Source organism: Equus caballus, chromosome 19 (genome assembly GCF_041296265.1).
Source record: "Equus caballus isolate H_3958 breed thoroughbred chromosome 19, TB-T2T, whole genome shotgun sequence".
In the NCBI taxonomy this organism is placed as follows: Eukaryota; Metazoa; Chordata; class Mammalia; order Perissodactyla; family Equidae; genus Equus; species Equus caballus.
In genome coordinates, this window is record NC_091702.1 from 35,799,584 (window position 1) to 35,814,141 (window position 14,558).

Consider the following 14,558-nt stretch of genomic DNA (forward strand, 5'->3'; position numbering starts at 1 on the left):
GAGCTAAGAAAATAGACACTCAGCAGTAGTTTCTGATCAAGGATCTATTACATTTATGCTATCTGAGGGGAAGAATTTGACACGTTAATTCATTGTTGAATTTCTCTTACCTAAGTGTTTAACCATTCAAATCCTCTCTGTTCTCCAAAGCAGTATTCTTCTGCAAAGCCGGTAATGGCACAATGTGTAAACTTTCACAGCATCCAGACAGAGTTGTCTTATGTTTCAAGGACATCGGGCAAAAGATCTGAAGATGTGGGGGCCTAATGGTGTTTGTAACAAGAAGGGGTGTTTTTGGTGAAGAGTCTTGCTGTGCCAGCTCTGAGTACTGGATCTGGAATGACAGAAGTGCCCATGTCTTCTTCTTCAGATTTATTTGTTTTTGTGTTTGGGTTATGCGGTGGTACCTGTCCTCAAAAGGAAAGCCAGGGCCCTCTTGCCTGGGCCTTTGGGCAGCACTGTCAAAGTCATGTGGGTGTGTTAAGTAACAGGGCTGAGAAACACCAATTGGACAGGCCTATCGCACGCCCAACTGATAAAGCATTTCCAGGTGCTACAAATCAAGCCTCCTGGAGGACATCCAATGAGGAAGGCATTAGTATCCTTCAAGCCCATTTTTCAAAGAATAAACTGAAGCTTTAGAAGAGAGAAGTAACTTGCTCAAGATAATAAAGCTCATAAAAGGCAGAGGGCCAACTTTCAAAACCAGGGTTATCGGAAGCCAAAGCTCTTTGCCTCACCACTCACTGTCCCACCTCATATGGACGTCCGGACGTCCGAGCCGTGGGTGGAAGAGCCCCAGCTCCCTGGAGTCAGTCATCTGAGGGGAAACTCTTTCTGGAAAGAGGTTGGCGCTGAAAGCTGCCCTTTTTTACTGGTGAGGAGAGTAGGACTGAAGGTTAATGAGATGAAACCAGAGAGTGTGGGTCACCAGCAGGAAGGTGATTGGGGAAGAGAGTTCCTGCCGCTGCCACAGAGATCTACTCACATTTCTACTCTGCCCAAACATCTTATTGGTACTGTGGTGCCCACACGACAGGCCACACTGCTTGGCATCTTGTTAAGAACACCTCCAGTCTTGCCCCAATCAACTTATTCAGAGATATCTCCTCCATTTCCACCTACCCCCAGCATAGACGGGATTTTAGTCTCCATGAACTCCATATTCTCGCAAAACAATATGTTCTTTTACCCCTCCCACCTTTGAATATGCTGTTCCTCTGCCTACAATGCCCTGCTTCTCCTACCTGTTTGGAAAAAGCTTACTCATCCTTCAGGCTATCATTCAAATATCACCTCCTCAGTCACTTGCTCCTAGATCCCTATAGGGGGTTGGTCACACCCTCTTCTGAGGCCTCTAGAACTGCATTCAGACCTCAGTTAGAGCCCCATCATCACAGTAGACCATGATATTGGCCTATATATCCAACTTTCTCACTAGACGGTGATCTCCTGGATGACAGAGCCATTCCATGTTGATCTCTGCATTCTCTCCACTCCCATTCCCTGCTCCAAGCACAATCTCTAAGATATAGCAGGATCTTAACAAGTGTTGAGTGTCAAATAAATGAACAAGTAAGAGCCAGGGGAAGGTGATCAGGGGGCTTGGTTTCCTGGGAGGAGATTGCCCTGAGCACCCACAGTCTCCTCTGAGCAATGTCCCTTCCATGGCATTGAGCCACTAGCTGAAGCCATTGCACCAGCAGGAGCTTAGGGTGGGGCTGATGTAAAAACAAACAAGAAAGACAAAACAAGGAGTGTGTTGAAACCTTGAAAATGTTCTATTCTTTGGTGCTCAAACTAGCTGCTCCTTCTAAGTCAAGTGGGTTCTTAGTCCAGAGAAGATCCGTTGTAGGTACGGTACGGGGCTTTGGGATCAGGGCCGAGAGGCAAGGGAAAGACAAGGGATGGGAAATTGGCTTCCTTGTTTAGCTTTTCTCTTTGTGCACATGTTTGTCCTTCCAGACGGAAGAAATTCTAACCTTCCCCTGCTTTAGTTACCCAATTTGACAGCTCGGACTCTTGCATCACCACATCACATTGTTCTGTCAGGAATACTGCGCTGGGGTGTATCTAGGCTTAGGGAGATGCGACTGACAGGAAACAAGTTCCGACAGCCAGGCAAATGCTGGGCAGAGGAAGAGTTGGAGGGGAGGGAGGTGACAGGAGGCAAGAGGAAATATTTGATACAGTGGGAAGAGAATATCTTGGGCGAGGTGGCAGCAAGGTTGGCAAGACTGGATGTCTCCATCTGGATATCCCAGATTGAGCTTCAGAGAGATCGTGCCCAGGAAGGCAAACTGGTCTGCTACAGTTGTTCCTGAAAGGAACAAAACTGGGGAGTTTAAGTTGCTGTTGTGGGGACAACATCTGGCTGAGAAGTTTTCTTCCCTCTGGGCCTCAATCTCCTCTCCTTAGAAACAAGGCCAGATTTGGAATTTTTCTTATAAGCCCCTAAACGCTTCTTACTTGAATACTCTTGAGACAAAAATGGAAGAAACAATCAAAACAGTTGTAAAGCCCTTCACAGAGAGTACTATTCAAGCAGCGAACATTGAGGATTCTGAAAACAAACATGGTCAAACAGAGTATTTGTCAAATCGTGAAACCCAGCCCCAGCAAAGTTTAATTCTGGCCTCTAAGTACTGTGTGTGGAGGAACCTAAGGGAGACATGTTGTAGAGAAGTGAAAGCTTGAAGATCTTGAAACTTGAGGGCAAAGCAGTGTATTTCAGTAGTACAAGGCTGGGGTGGGACTCTGGAGAGTTGGGTTTTAGACCAACTCAGCATTTATTGCTTTATATATGTGGACCTACATTTCTCAGCTGTAGAATAGAAGGAGGAATCTCTGCGGGCTTCATGTTCCTCGGGTGGGGGTGCGGGATTCTGCAGCAAGATACAGGAGGCCACAGTTAAGTATAACGCATCTTTCTGGAACATCAATTTTACCTGATGGCGGCAAATACTTTAAAACCTTATTTGTCATCCAAAAATTAATTCAGTTGCTCGACAATATTTATTGAGCCCTCACTACATGCCAGGTACTGTTTTAAGCACTGTTTTAATATCAAAGTAAACCTGGATATATTACAGAACAATATGCATAATTTATATGATCTAAGGTAAGCAGGGTCCCTAAAATTATTTTTCAGATGCAGAGGCACTGCTGGTTGTGTCCATCCACTCTCACCTCCAACCAAATAATACATATTTGTTCTCCTTACCCCTGGGTACACTCCCATGGATAGGTGTGCCAGTGGTCTTAAACCCTTTCCTGTAGAAACGGAGTATACCGTCACAACCACCTGAAATTAAGCAAATCTTTGTTGCTGACAATAGGCTGGATATTCATTTCCATCAGACAAAAGTAAGGAAAGGGAATTAACTTTGAACAAGTGCTACTACTTGCCTGCAGGTAATATGTGCATCAGTCTTTTTAAAGCAATATCATGTGGAATTGCTGGATCATATGGTAGTTCTATTTTTAATTTTTTGAGGAACTGCCATACATTTGTGTGTGTGTGTGTGTGTGTGTGTGTGAGGAAGATTGGCCCTGAGCTAATACCTGTTGCCAATCTTCTCTTTTTGCTTGTAGAAGATTGTCACTGAGCTAACATCTGTGCCCATCTTCCTCTACTTTGTATGTGGGATGCTGCCACAGCATGGCTTGATGAACAGTGTGTAGGTCCACACCCAGAATCTGAACCCATGAACCCCAGACCCCCAAAGCAGAGCACGTGAACTTACCCACTACCCCAACGGACCTGCCCCCCTCCGTACTATTTTCCATAACAGTTGCACCAATTATATTTCCACCAACAGTGAGCAAGGGTTCCCTTTTCTCCACATCCTCACCAATATTTATTGTTTTCTTTTCGATAATAGCCATTCTCACAGGTGTGAAGTGATGTCTCATTGTGGTTTTGATTTGCATTTCCCTGATGATCAGTAACACTGAGCATCTTTTCATGTGTCTGTTTGCCATCTGAATGTCTTCTTTGGGAAAATGTATATTTAGGTCTTATGCCCATGTTTTAATTGGATTTTTTTCTTTTGATATTGATTTCTATGAGTTCTTTACATATTATGGATATTAACCCCTTATTGGACATATAATTTGTAAATATCTTCTACCATTCGGTACATAGCCTTTTTGTTTCCAGCAATTCCACTTCTGGGTATTTATTCAAAGAAAATGAAAACACTAATTCAAAAAGAAATATGCACCCCTATGTTCATTGCAGCATTATTTACAATAGCCAAAATATGGAAGCCACCTAAGCGATGAATTGATAAAGAAGATGTGGTATATATTACATATATATATATATATATATATGTATATATACTATGATATTACTAAGCCATAAAAAAGAAGGAAGTCCCACCATTTGGGACAACATAGATGGACCTAGAGGGTATTACGCTAAGTGAAATAAGTCAGACAGAGAAAGACATATACCATATGATTTCAGTCATTTGTGGAATATAAAAAGAAATAAATGAACAAACAAAACAAAACAGAAACAGACTCACAGATACAGAGAACAAACTGGTAGTTGCCAGAGGAGAAGGAGGCAGGAGGATGGGTAAAATAGGTGAAGGGGGTTAAGAGGTACAAAATTCCAGTTATAAAATAAATAAGTCCCGGGGATGTAATGTACAGCATAGAGAATATACTCACTAATATTGCAATAACTATGTATGGTGACAGATGGTTACTAGACTTATATGGCGATCACTCTGTAACATGTATAAATGTCGAATCACTATGTCGTACACCTGAAACTAACATAATATTGTATGCTAATTACGCTTCAATAAATAAATTAATAAAGCAATTTCATGTGATCTTCACAGCCATTCATCCAGAGAAACGACGTAAATTTCCTAGGGCCTTCCAGAAAAACAAAGTCAGGCTCCTGCACAGAAACCCAGGTCTCCTGTTTCCCATCCACCCGACTCCAAACCCCACCCCCTGGTTTCTCCCAGGTCCTCTCCTCTGAATCCAAAAAGTTAGCTCACTGGCAGAACACTCCGCAGGGCCCTGTCAGACATACCACAATGCCTCCAGCTCCTCTGGGGCGCCCTCTCCAAAGTTCCCCAGTGCGATCCTGCTATCACCGCAACAGCCCCAAGAGGAGAAATGTGCAAGACATTCACCCCTCATGGTATCACTGGAGAAGCTGAAGCCCAGAAAAGATTCAACGTCTGCCTGTGAATCAGCCTTATAAAACACAGGAACCCAAGAACCAAGGCCACCTCCGGCTTCTCACACTCAGCCACCAGACCCTTCCCACTCCATGCTTTGTGGCCTCCTGGGGAGCAGAAGCCGGGTTTCCATAGGCCTTGGTAGCCCTCAGCACCTCCTAGCACCAGGCATGGTACATGATAGGTACTTCACACAGTGTTGATCAATGACTGAGACGCTAAGTTACTTCTCTCGGAGCTCCTGTTTTCTCATCTGTAAAATGCCAGGGTCAAACTAGGTGATATCTGAGACACATTCCATTTCTAACTGGTATTTTTAGGTGAGCTGAGTACCTTAGCTTGGTAAATGGGAATAGTGGAAATTGGATTAGGAAAGTAGGTTGGGGTCCAAGGATGGATGGAGGACATACCATTGGACACGTAGAGGTTAAAACTGAGGGAGAGATAAGCCCTGCCCTCATGGAGCTGACAGCCTTGGGCAAAATGACATCCTCACCTAGAATGGAGACAGACAGGCAGGGCTGCTCAGTGGAAAGAACCTCCGTAAGCTTGGGAGTCAGGAGACCTGGGCTCCTGGGCACAGCCTGACTTTGTTTTGCTTGAGAGACCTGGGGAAAATTACTTCCTTTCTCTAGACCTTGTTGGTTTTAAGTCATAAATGTCTGTTCTTCTACAACATCATGAAAGGAACATCTTCTCTCTCTTGACAGGAGTGGGGCAGGAAGATCTCTTTTCCTGTTGCCTGGGATTCTTTCTTCAAGGCACAGGTCACGAGGCTAACATGGCTCATTTTTACATGAGAACTCTTTGGAGCAGGCCATGGCCTTAGTTCCGACTCTGCATGTACAGAAATTTGTGGAAATCTGAGTATGTTATAGATCTTAATCTCTTCTAATTTCTTCATACATATTCTCTTTCCCTTCCTTTTGTTAATATTTTCGGCTAGACAGCCTCCACAGAGGAAATTACAGACTCTCTTGGCTGGAAGTGACCTTAGGGTCTTTATATCTTGATGTTCTTCCATCTCAACATATACACATCCAGACTCTGTCTGAACATCCTCAGGAGCAAGGGTCTCACCACCTCCCAGTTCTGTCTGGGATAGTTCCATTTATTCGAAAGTTTCTCAAAGGAAAGTTGACAGCTTCCTCACCTAAATGAACCTCAGTGCTCACCAGCTGAGCGGAGCATCAGCTCACCAGCTATTTCCTTGGGATCTGGAAAAATAGCTAGGTTTTCCCTAGGAGGATTATTGTTCCACACAGGTCATAGTTGCAGATGTGTTGCCGCGGCAGCTGTTCCCCTCTCCAATCCTAAGTCTTAGCCTTTACATGTTAGGCCCATCTCCATCATTTACAAATCCCATAGTAACTTGTTGCATGTTAAGTAATGTTTGTTTTTGGGACTCTTTCTTCCAACTCCATTTTCTTTAAGGGAGTGTAACTCTGGTTAATCCCATGAGCTAATTTCATACAAGTGAACAGGTTTAAGTCTTGGCTTGATCCAGGTCTGAATTCTGGCACACTCAGTAGCGTTGTGACCTTAGTCAAGTTACTTATCTTCTCTCAGTTTCCTAGTCAGTAAAAATTAATTATTCTTACCTCATGAGTTGTTGCAGGAATTAAATTAAATAGAACAGCTGAGGCATTTGTCCTAGGAAGAGATAGTGTTAAGGAGACTTACGTACCTTATAGTTGATCTTTATGTAGCATCCAAATCCATCTCTCCGCAGCAGTTACCATCTTCTTCATCCGAGTTCTATCCTCTGGGACCATGCAGAATAGGCCTAAATCCCTCTTCCACGTGGCAACCCTTCAAATATTTCCATTTGACCACAACCAGTTTACATGGCAAAGGGCCTCACCAGAGAAACTGAGGTGGGATAAAGCGTATCCAGAGCCTCACCACAATCTGGAAGGAGAACCAAGAAATGCTGACTTCCCTGGCCTGGAGTGACCACTCCAACATCTGCCTCCAAGAAAAGTAGGGTGAGCCAGGGCTGCTGGAAAACTCAACTCTGGCAACACATGACATTGAAGTGTTGAAACATGCCACTTTGATGTGGCGTTAGCTCATGATACTGCTTTATTTTTTTAATTTAGAAGAAAAGCACAGCTGCTAGAATTTTTAATATAATAATAAGTATGGTGGTGCACCAAAGATTTTCAGGAATTTTTCCACAAGAGCACTGCATCCAATTGTGTAACTTTTTTATATCCATGCAAATGTATTTTTTTCTATTATGCAAAGACTTTTTAAATTGTTTTCTAACCTTTCCACCTTTGAACTATTGAATTCTTGAATGACTAATGTGCTCTGTCTAGTTAAAACAATTTCTAGAACAAGACAAGGTTTTAAACAGAGAAACAAATAGTTAGACTGAATTGCTTTATTTGTTGAATGGAGATTCTAAGAAATCTCTTTGCTACATTTCTACCTGCTTGGCGTATGAGCATTATTTGATCCCATGTTTTGAACTTACTGGAATGAGACCACTAGATAAATGCAAAATATTATTCTTATCAGCCAGTCCCATACTTATTCCGTAGGTAAATTTCCTGTCTCTGGAGGCTTTTCAAGTTTAGACTGCTACGACCATGATTCCAGGGTTCTATTGTGTTATTTTCTGTGTGATACTGAAAATTTCTCTATCTCATGGTAAATAGCCTAGTCATGGTAGGACCAATCAAAAACCATAATAATTTTTCTTTCCCTTTTTTTTTCTTTACCAGTCTCAATGTCTAATTCATTGATTATTTATCAGGCAGAATAAATCTGATAACTATTTTTATTAATCATCTTTATCCACCTGCAGAACTTCACACATCGTGTTTGCCTAATGGGTTCCCAGAGTGGCCAGAAATTGATGCTATCAGACTTCTGTACCTGGAGCACCCAGGGTTCTGGGCCAGTTGCCTCCAGTAGCAAGTAGCTTGTCTGTTTACCCCAGTATAGCAAAGAAATACTATCAGTTTCTTTGTGTTGCCATGTCATGAAAGGAGTTGAGAAGCACTGAGCTTCATTGTAAATTTTAGACCTTTCAAAATGCACAATATAATTTTAATATTGTGGAGACAGTTGAAACTGGCCACTTTTTGTTTTCTTCATATTTTTTTAAAAAGTATACTTATGTGGATCTTGTCTCTTCCATGCAATTTAGTGACCATGGGTTAGTCATCCCTGCCTGACTCCGTTTACGTCTGGAGAAGAGCAGCTATAACTCTGAAGACAGTTAAAATCTCAGGAGCTCCATCAAGTAGAATGAGCAAAGCATTCTCACCAGCACACTTCCCTCACCGTCCTGAAACAGGCCCCTACCTCAGATCCTGTTCATTCAGCTCAGATGCAATTTCCTTCAAGAAGCCTTCTCTGACTCCACATGCTGTCACTCGAATTAGAAATAATCTCTCTGTTCTCTGAATTCCCTTAGCTCTTGTTCTGTCCTTTTCTTACAACATTTAGCAATTTTTGAATCCTGGTCAGTCATATGATAATAGCGCTACTGGAATGTAAACTTTTGGAGGGTAACGTCATGTCTTGTTTTCAATATCCCTTAAAACATTCCTGACGTGAGTTGAATTACACATGAAAGGCACTTAGCCAGCTAAACGAAAGACAAATTAATTCGACACTTCTCTTTGCTTTGGCCACAAAGCACTTATATCTGATTAATATGGAAATTTGAATTCCTTTTCAAAAAATTCCGAAAATTTATGGCAGCTTATTTTTAATTTTAATGACATGATCTAGACAAAAACACATGGAAAGCATTAAACTTCACTGTTAAACAGAGAAATAAAATGAAAACAAACTTGAAGCACTGTTTTCTGTATATTAAAGTAGAAAAAACTTTAAGCAATGCTTAGAAGAGTTGTGGTTAAAGTGACTAGTGGCATTTTAAATTAACATTCTTTTAAAAACAGTATACAAAAGTCATAACAACTTCCCCAGTCATCCCATTCATAGGAATTTTAGAATTCATGCAAAGGGAACTATTCAACAGCAACAAAAACAAAAAGCAAAATATGCAAAATGCACAAAGATGCCTGTGACAGCATTCACTATAACAGCAAAAAACAAACAAAAAAATTGAAGACAATCCAAATGTCTAGGGGAATGATTTTATTAATTATAAAACAGTATCAAAAATTATATTGTCTAATTAAAATGCAAACTTTAAAAAGAAAATGCTTATCATATAATGTTAAGTGGGGAAAAAAGTCAGGCTATAAAATGAAATGTCCATTATGCATGCATGATAATGACTACAAGCAATAGACAAGAATGTGCAAAAATACAAATAGATGAATATGGTGCAGGATCCTGGCTTGTTTTCTGTTTTAAAGTCATTACATCATCTTTTCAATGACAGACTACATTTTAAGTAATTGAAAACAACCACTCATTAGCCTTGTCCTTGTATAAATTCCCAGAGAACACGTTATTCTTATGCATTTCTGCCTCTGCTACTTGTCTTTGATTTGGACCAGCCCCATCCTCTTCTTCCACTTCTTACCCTCCTAGCTAGACTGGAAAAAGACCCTCATCAAACAAGGAAGCAAAAGGCACCGAGTTTAGTAGAAGCCGTGCATCCAAAACGGCAAACATCAGAGGGCAGGATCTCATACCTCGCTGCCACCGTTGCAAAGGCAGATCCAGATTCTTCAACGACCACAAGTGGCCTTGGTTTAACAAGCCTTGCCAACAAGGCACAATGTTCCCGTCCTCAGAAATAGTCCCCGGCAGAAGCTCCAGGGGCCCATAAAAGTCTGCACTCTTGGAAGAATGTGACAACTCTGGCATCAAACACAGATTCGTCATTTTCTATAATAGAATGTTCAGTTGCATGAGGCTTTTTTAGCAGAGCCAACACTTAGTAAAACATTGAAGTTGGCAAAGTGGATTTTCACCTAGCCCAAAGCCTGCTTTCCTTGTCTCCAGATGATCGGTAAAATCACTCACGTTACAGTTTACAAAGTCCTTTCACATCCAATTTCTCATTTGACTCTTGCATCAGCCCAGTGAGGCCAGTGTTATTATTTACCTTTCAGAAGGATTCTGAGAATCAGAGAAGTGAAATGATTTATCTAAGGCCACACAGCAAGTCAATGACTGAACGAGAATGCAAGCCCAGCCCTGACTTCTGCTCAGTGCTTCTTCCGCTCTCCCTATGTGCTTCCCCTTCTTCCAGTCCATGGAAAGCACTGACCTAGTGCACCCACTCACACCAGTGTTCTGTATGCTGCCATCCCAGGGATACCTATGTGTTAAAGGAAGGTAGAATAGGAAGGAAGGTGGTTACCTGTAAAGACAGTCAAGGGGCTCCTAAGAAGATGCTGACCTAGCCGGAACTATTGGCTCCTTCCCCCAAGATCAACTCTGAGGAACTATTGAAGAAAAATATTAAGTTGCAGAGAAAGCTGTGAGATGCCCTGGAGAGAGAAAAGCTGTTTTGACTGGCATGTATGTGTATCTGAAATGATCCCAACCTAAGGTAGAGGATATCTAGGCTGCTGTGGTGAGATAAAACAAGAAAAGAGCTGTTGCATCTTGGAGTCTTCATCGCCCCTCCATCCTCACCCCCATTGCCTTGGGACAGACAGGGTTGGAGCAAACCTCTGAGCAAGTGCTCCTTAGGTGTAAAACCAGGGCAGTGCAGAAGCCAAGTGCTCGAGTAGCGGTGAGGAAAACATACAAAGATTGACTGGTCTCAGGTGGTCACTGCCCTCTCCTTCTAAACCACTAAGGCTGGTAGATTACAATCTCCTCTTCTAGATAGAAATTCTTCCTAAAGTAAGCACATCTGAGGCGCTGTTTGGTGGGGCGAGGAGTGTTTAGCTCTTGTTGTCTGATGCTTGGAACCCTCCACTCTGGATTCATCCTCCATCCTCAACCCCCACTTTGAACACACTGGTGCCGACACAGATGGAGGTCTGGCCTTCAGCTCTTCCACCATCAGCATCGCTGGACGGAGTGGCCTATAATCCCAGAGGAATGGAAGCTCATGGGCCAAAAGACAAACACTAATATTTCCAAAGAAAAACAACAGGCTGATGTTCAGATTTCATAGGAACGAGAGATATTAGAACTGGCAGATCAAGAATTTACATACATTTTAAAGAATTTGTTTAATTTTTTATATTTAAAAAATAAGGGTTGATATTGGCAATATATAGTGAAAACCAGAAACTGTAAAAAGAATCAAGTAGGCATGTTAAGTATGAAAAATATAATAGTTGAGATAATGAACACAATAGATGGTAATAAGTAGAATGGATTCCACTGAGGAAGGAATTAGTGAACTGGAAGATAGATTGAGGAATTCTGCTTAGCAGAAAATTATTCAAAAAATAGAAAATATAAAAGTTAAGGTATAAGATGCAAAAGTAGTCCCAGAAAAAAAAATAGATATAAATGGAAAGGAGGAAATATTTGAATGAATACGGAGATAATTCCCCAAGAATCAATGAAAAATAAAAGACCTCAGATTGAAAGGATCCATAGAGAGCAAGAGGAGAGAGAAGGAAAATCATACTCCTAGACATAAACTATGTTGAAATTTAAGAATATCAAAAATAAGGTACAATTGTAAAAACTTTCAGAGAGAAAGAAAAGGATCACTTACAAAGGAACAAGAATAATGCTGGTATCAGGTTTTTCAGCAGTATGCAAGGATGCAAGAAGGCAATGCAGAAGTGTTTTCAAAATTTTGGAAGTACAGAATTTCATTTACAGCTATACTTTCATTCAAATGTGAAGGCATGATAAAAATACTCTAAGACACACAGAGTTTCAGAATGTTTGCCACACAAAGACCCATATGTAAAACATTTTTTGATGAGAACTTAGATAGAAACAAATCTAAGGGATGATGGAAGAAATATGTGAAGTAAAGGTGATTAAACAGATCTGTAAAGTTTGTGCTTGTCTTAAAAAATAACTGAGACCAAAGAAAAGAGAAAGCAAAAGCATATATACAAAAAACAAGAATTGAAAGTCCAGATAAACTCAATATAATGGAGTAAGGGGAGGCCAAGGGACATCTGAGCATATCAATGCCCTTGTCTCATATGAAAGAAAACATAGACAGCTTTAAAATAATAAACAAAAGAATAAAAAACATAGAAAAAAGTGTGACAAATTGAAATAATAAATTAATAGAGTAAAATAAGGTTCTAATATATGGGCAAGTACTATAAACAAAAATGAACTAACTCTCCAAATAAAAAGCAAATCCAGATATTTGCTATACACTAGGCACATTCTAAAGCAACATACGTGCAAAAGACAAAAATAAAAGGTTGGAAAACGATTAATCAGGCAAGAAGAACAAAGTAAAGCTGGTGTCAATATAATATGATCAGATAATATGAAGATCACAACCTTTATACCAAAACTATCAAAGAACTATAAGAAAGAACAATTACACAGCTGCGCCACTTATTGCTATAGATGTAAAAATCTTAAAGAAGGTTTTAGTAAATCAAATCCAATAGTGCAATAAAATTATCTTATAACACACTGAGCTTCCCCCAAGTATGTGGAGATAGTTTTAACATTAGACAATCTGTAAACATAATTCACCATATCAGCTAAATATTGCTAGTACAATTAGAAAACAAAAAGAAATTAGAAGCTTAAGGATTGAAAAGGAGGAAATAAAATTATCATTATTTTCAGAGGATGTGATTTTTTTTGACCGACTTTCGTAGTTGTTTTTGCTGAGAAAGTTAATCATGGCTAGAACTGGAAGTTTGTAAAACCACTTAGAAAAACAGATTGTATTACAGTCACGCCTCGCTTAACAACAGAGATACAGCCTGGGGAAGATGTTAGGTGATTTTGTTGTTTGTGAACGTCCCAGAGTGCACTTACACAAACCTACGTGGTATAGCCTACTACACACCTAGGCTATATGGTAGTAATCTTACAGTATCACCACTGTATATGTGGTCTGTCATTGACTGAAACGTCATTATGCAGCGCACGACTGTTTCATAAAAGTGGACTTTATGGGCCCTATAACTCAGCAATTCTACTCCTATGACTATGCTTAAAAGTAACCTTTGCATATGTATACCAGAAAATGCAGATAAGAATGTTCATAGCACTACCGTACAAGTTAACAAACAAAAAAATTCCCATCAATAGGGGAATTGATGAATAGGCTATGGCATATTCAAATTAAGTGAACTACAACAAGAAGTAACAATATGGACAAATCTTCACAGTATAATATTAATTAAAGAGTAAAAATATCAAAGAATGATGTCTTTTCCACAATATTAACAACATTAATAAAATATACTTTTAAAGGAATACATATAAATGAGTGAAAACTAAAAAGGAAAGCAAAGGAATGATGAACACGAGATCCAGGATGGTGGTTACTTTGGGTGCGGGTGGCAGGGGTTGAGTAGGGGAAGACCACGGGGAAGATGTGGTCAAGGTACTGTGAAAGTCCTAGTTTTCACCTTGAAGAGACATTCATGAATGCTTATTACATTAGATTAAGTAAATAAATACAATAGCGGAATACATCAAACAAAGATTGTGATTAATCCAGTTCTAAGTCCCTGAGATCTAAAAGAAATATTTCAAATGGGGGGACTTCAGGCACTGAGGCCCTGGAGGTGGAGATTTCTCAGAGCAGGAGAACTGTTTGAGTCATGCATTTCTGTGGCCATTTGCTCCATCAGCCCTGGAGGTCTGCCTAGTTCCTTAAATATTGGTACCAAAGCTCTGATAAAGATCATGGGCAAAGACCCTTTATTTCCGTGCTGGGACATCCTGACATTAACCAGTGGCAGAGGTTTGCTTCTCCTGCAGCAGTAGTATCCTAACCAGTCTTCTTACCTCAAGCCCTACCCTCCCTTATAGTTCTCCTCCATAGTACCTCCACTGTGTTACTACTAAGCGCAAAACTGGGGATTACTTTTTCTACATCACTATCTCTAGAATCAAGTCTTTGGCAGGGTATTCTAGGACCTCAGTCATCTTTCCTCAGCAAAATAGTCCTGCATTACTCACCAATCCTTGAATACTTCCTGCAGGTTCACACCACCCTGCCTTTGCTCACGCTGTTCAGTCTATCTGAAAAGCCCTCATCCTTATCTGTTGACATTTCACTCATTTTCAAATCTCAGTCCGCTTCTTCCTATTCTATGATGACCTAGAGGGAGGGGGCAGTGGGTAGCGAGGGTGGGACTATCCAGGTCCTCAGGAATATCTGCAGCTTTAAGATGGACAAAATTTAGACATATAGAATTAAACCAGTGACAGAGCCTGCAAATCATGTCCAGGTTGCAACTGAGGCTTGATTCTGGTGGTACCCACCTGTGTCATTAG

At 40.7% G+C, this 14,558-nt stretch overlaps 1 long non-coding RNA gene across 2 annotated transcripts in view; it reads right to left on the reverse strand.

The window, feature by feature from the left end:
• Nucleotides 1-9,978, reverse strand: part of LOC102147887 (uncharacterized) — a 94,785-nt gene extending 84,807 nt beyond the window's left edge. Inside the window, exons 1-2 of one of the 2 annotated variants that reach the window (XR_011428786.1) lie at nt 8,529-8,636; nt 6,898-7,121 (exon numbers count right to left, since the gene is read on the reverse strand). This is a non-coding gene — a long non-coding RNA (uncharacterized lncRNA). Of the gene's footprint in view, nt 1-6,897; nt 7,122-8,528; nt 8,637-9,838 lie in introns of those variants that run through there. The other variant, XR_288785.4, reaches the window with a different exon arrangement.
• Nucleotides 9,979-14,558: the final 4,580 nt, after the last annotated feature.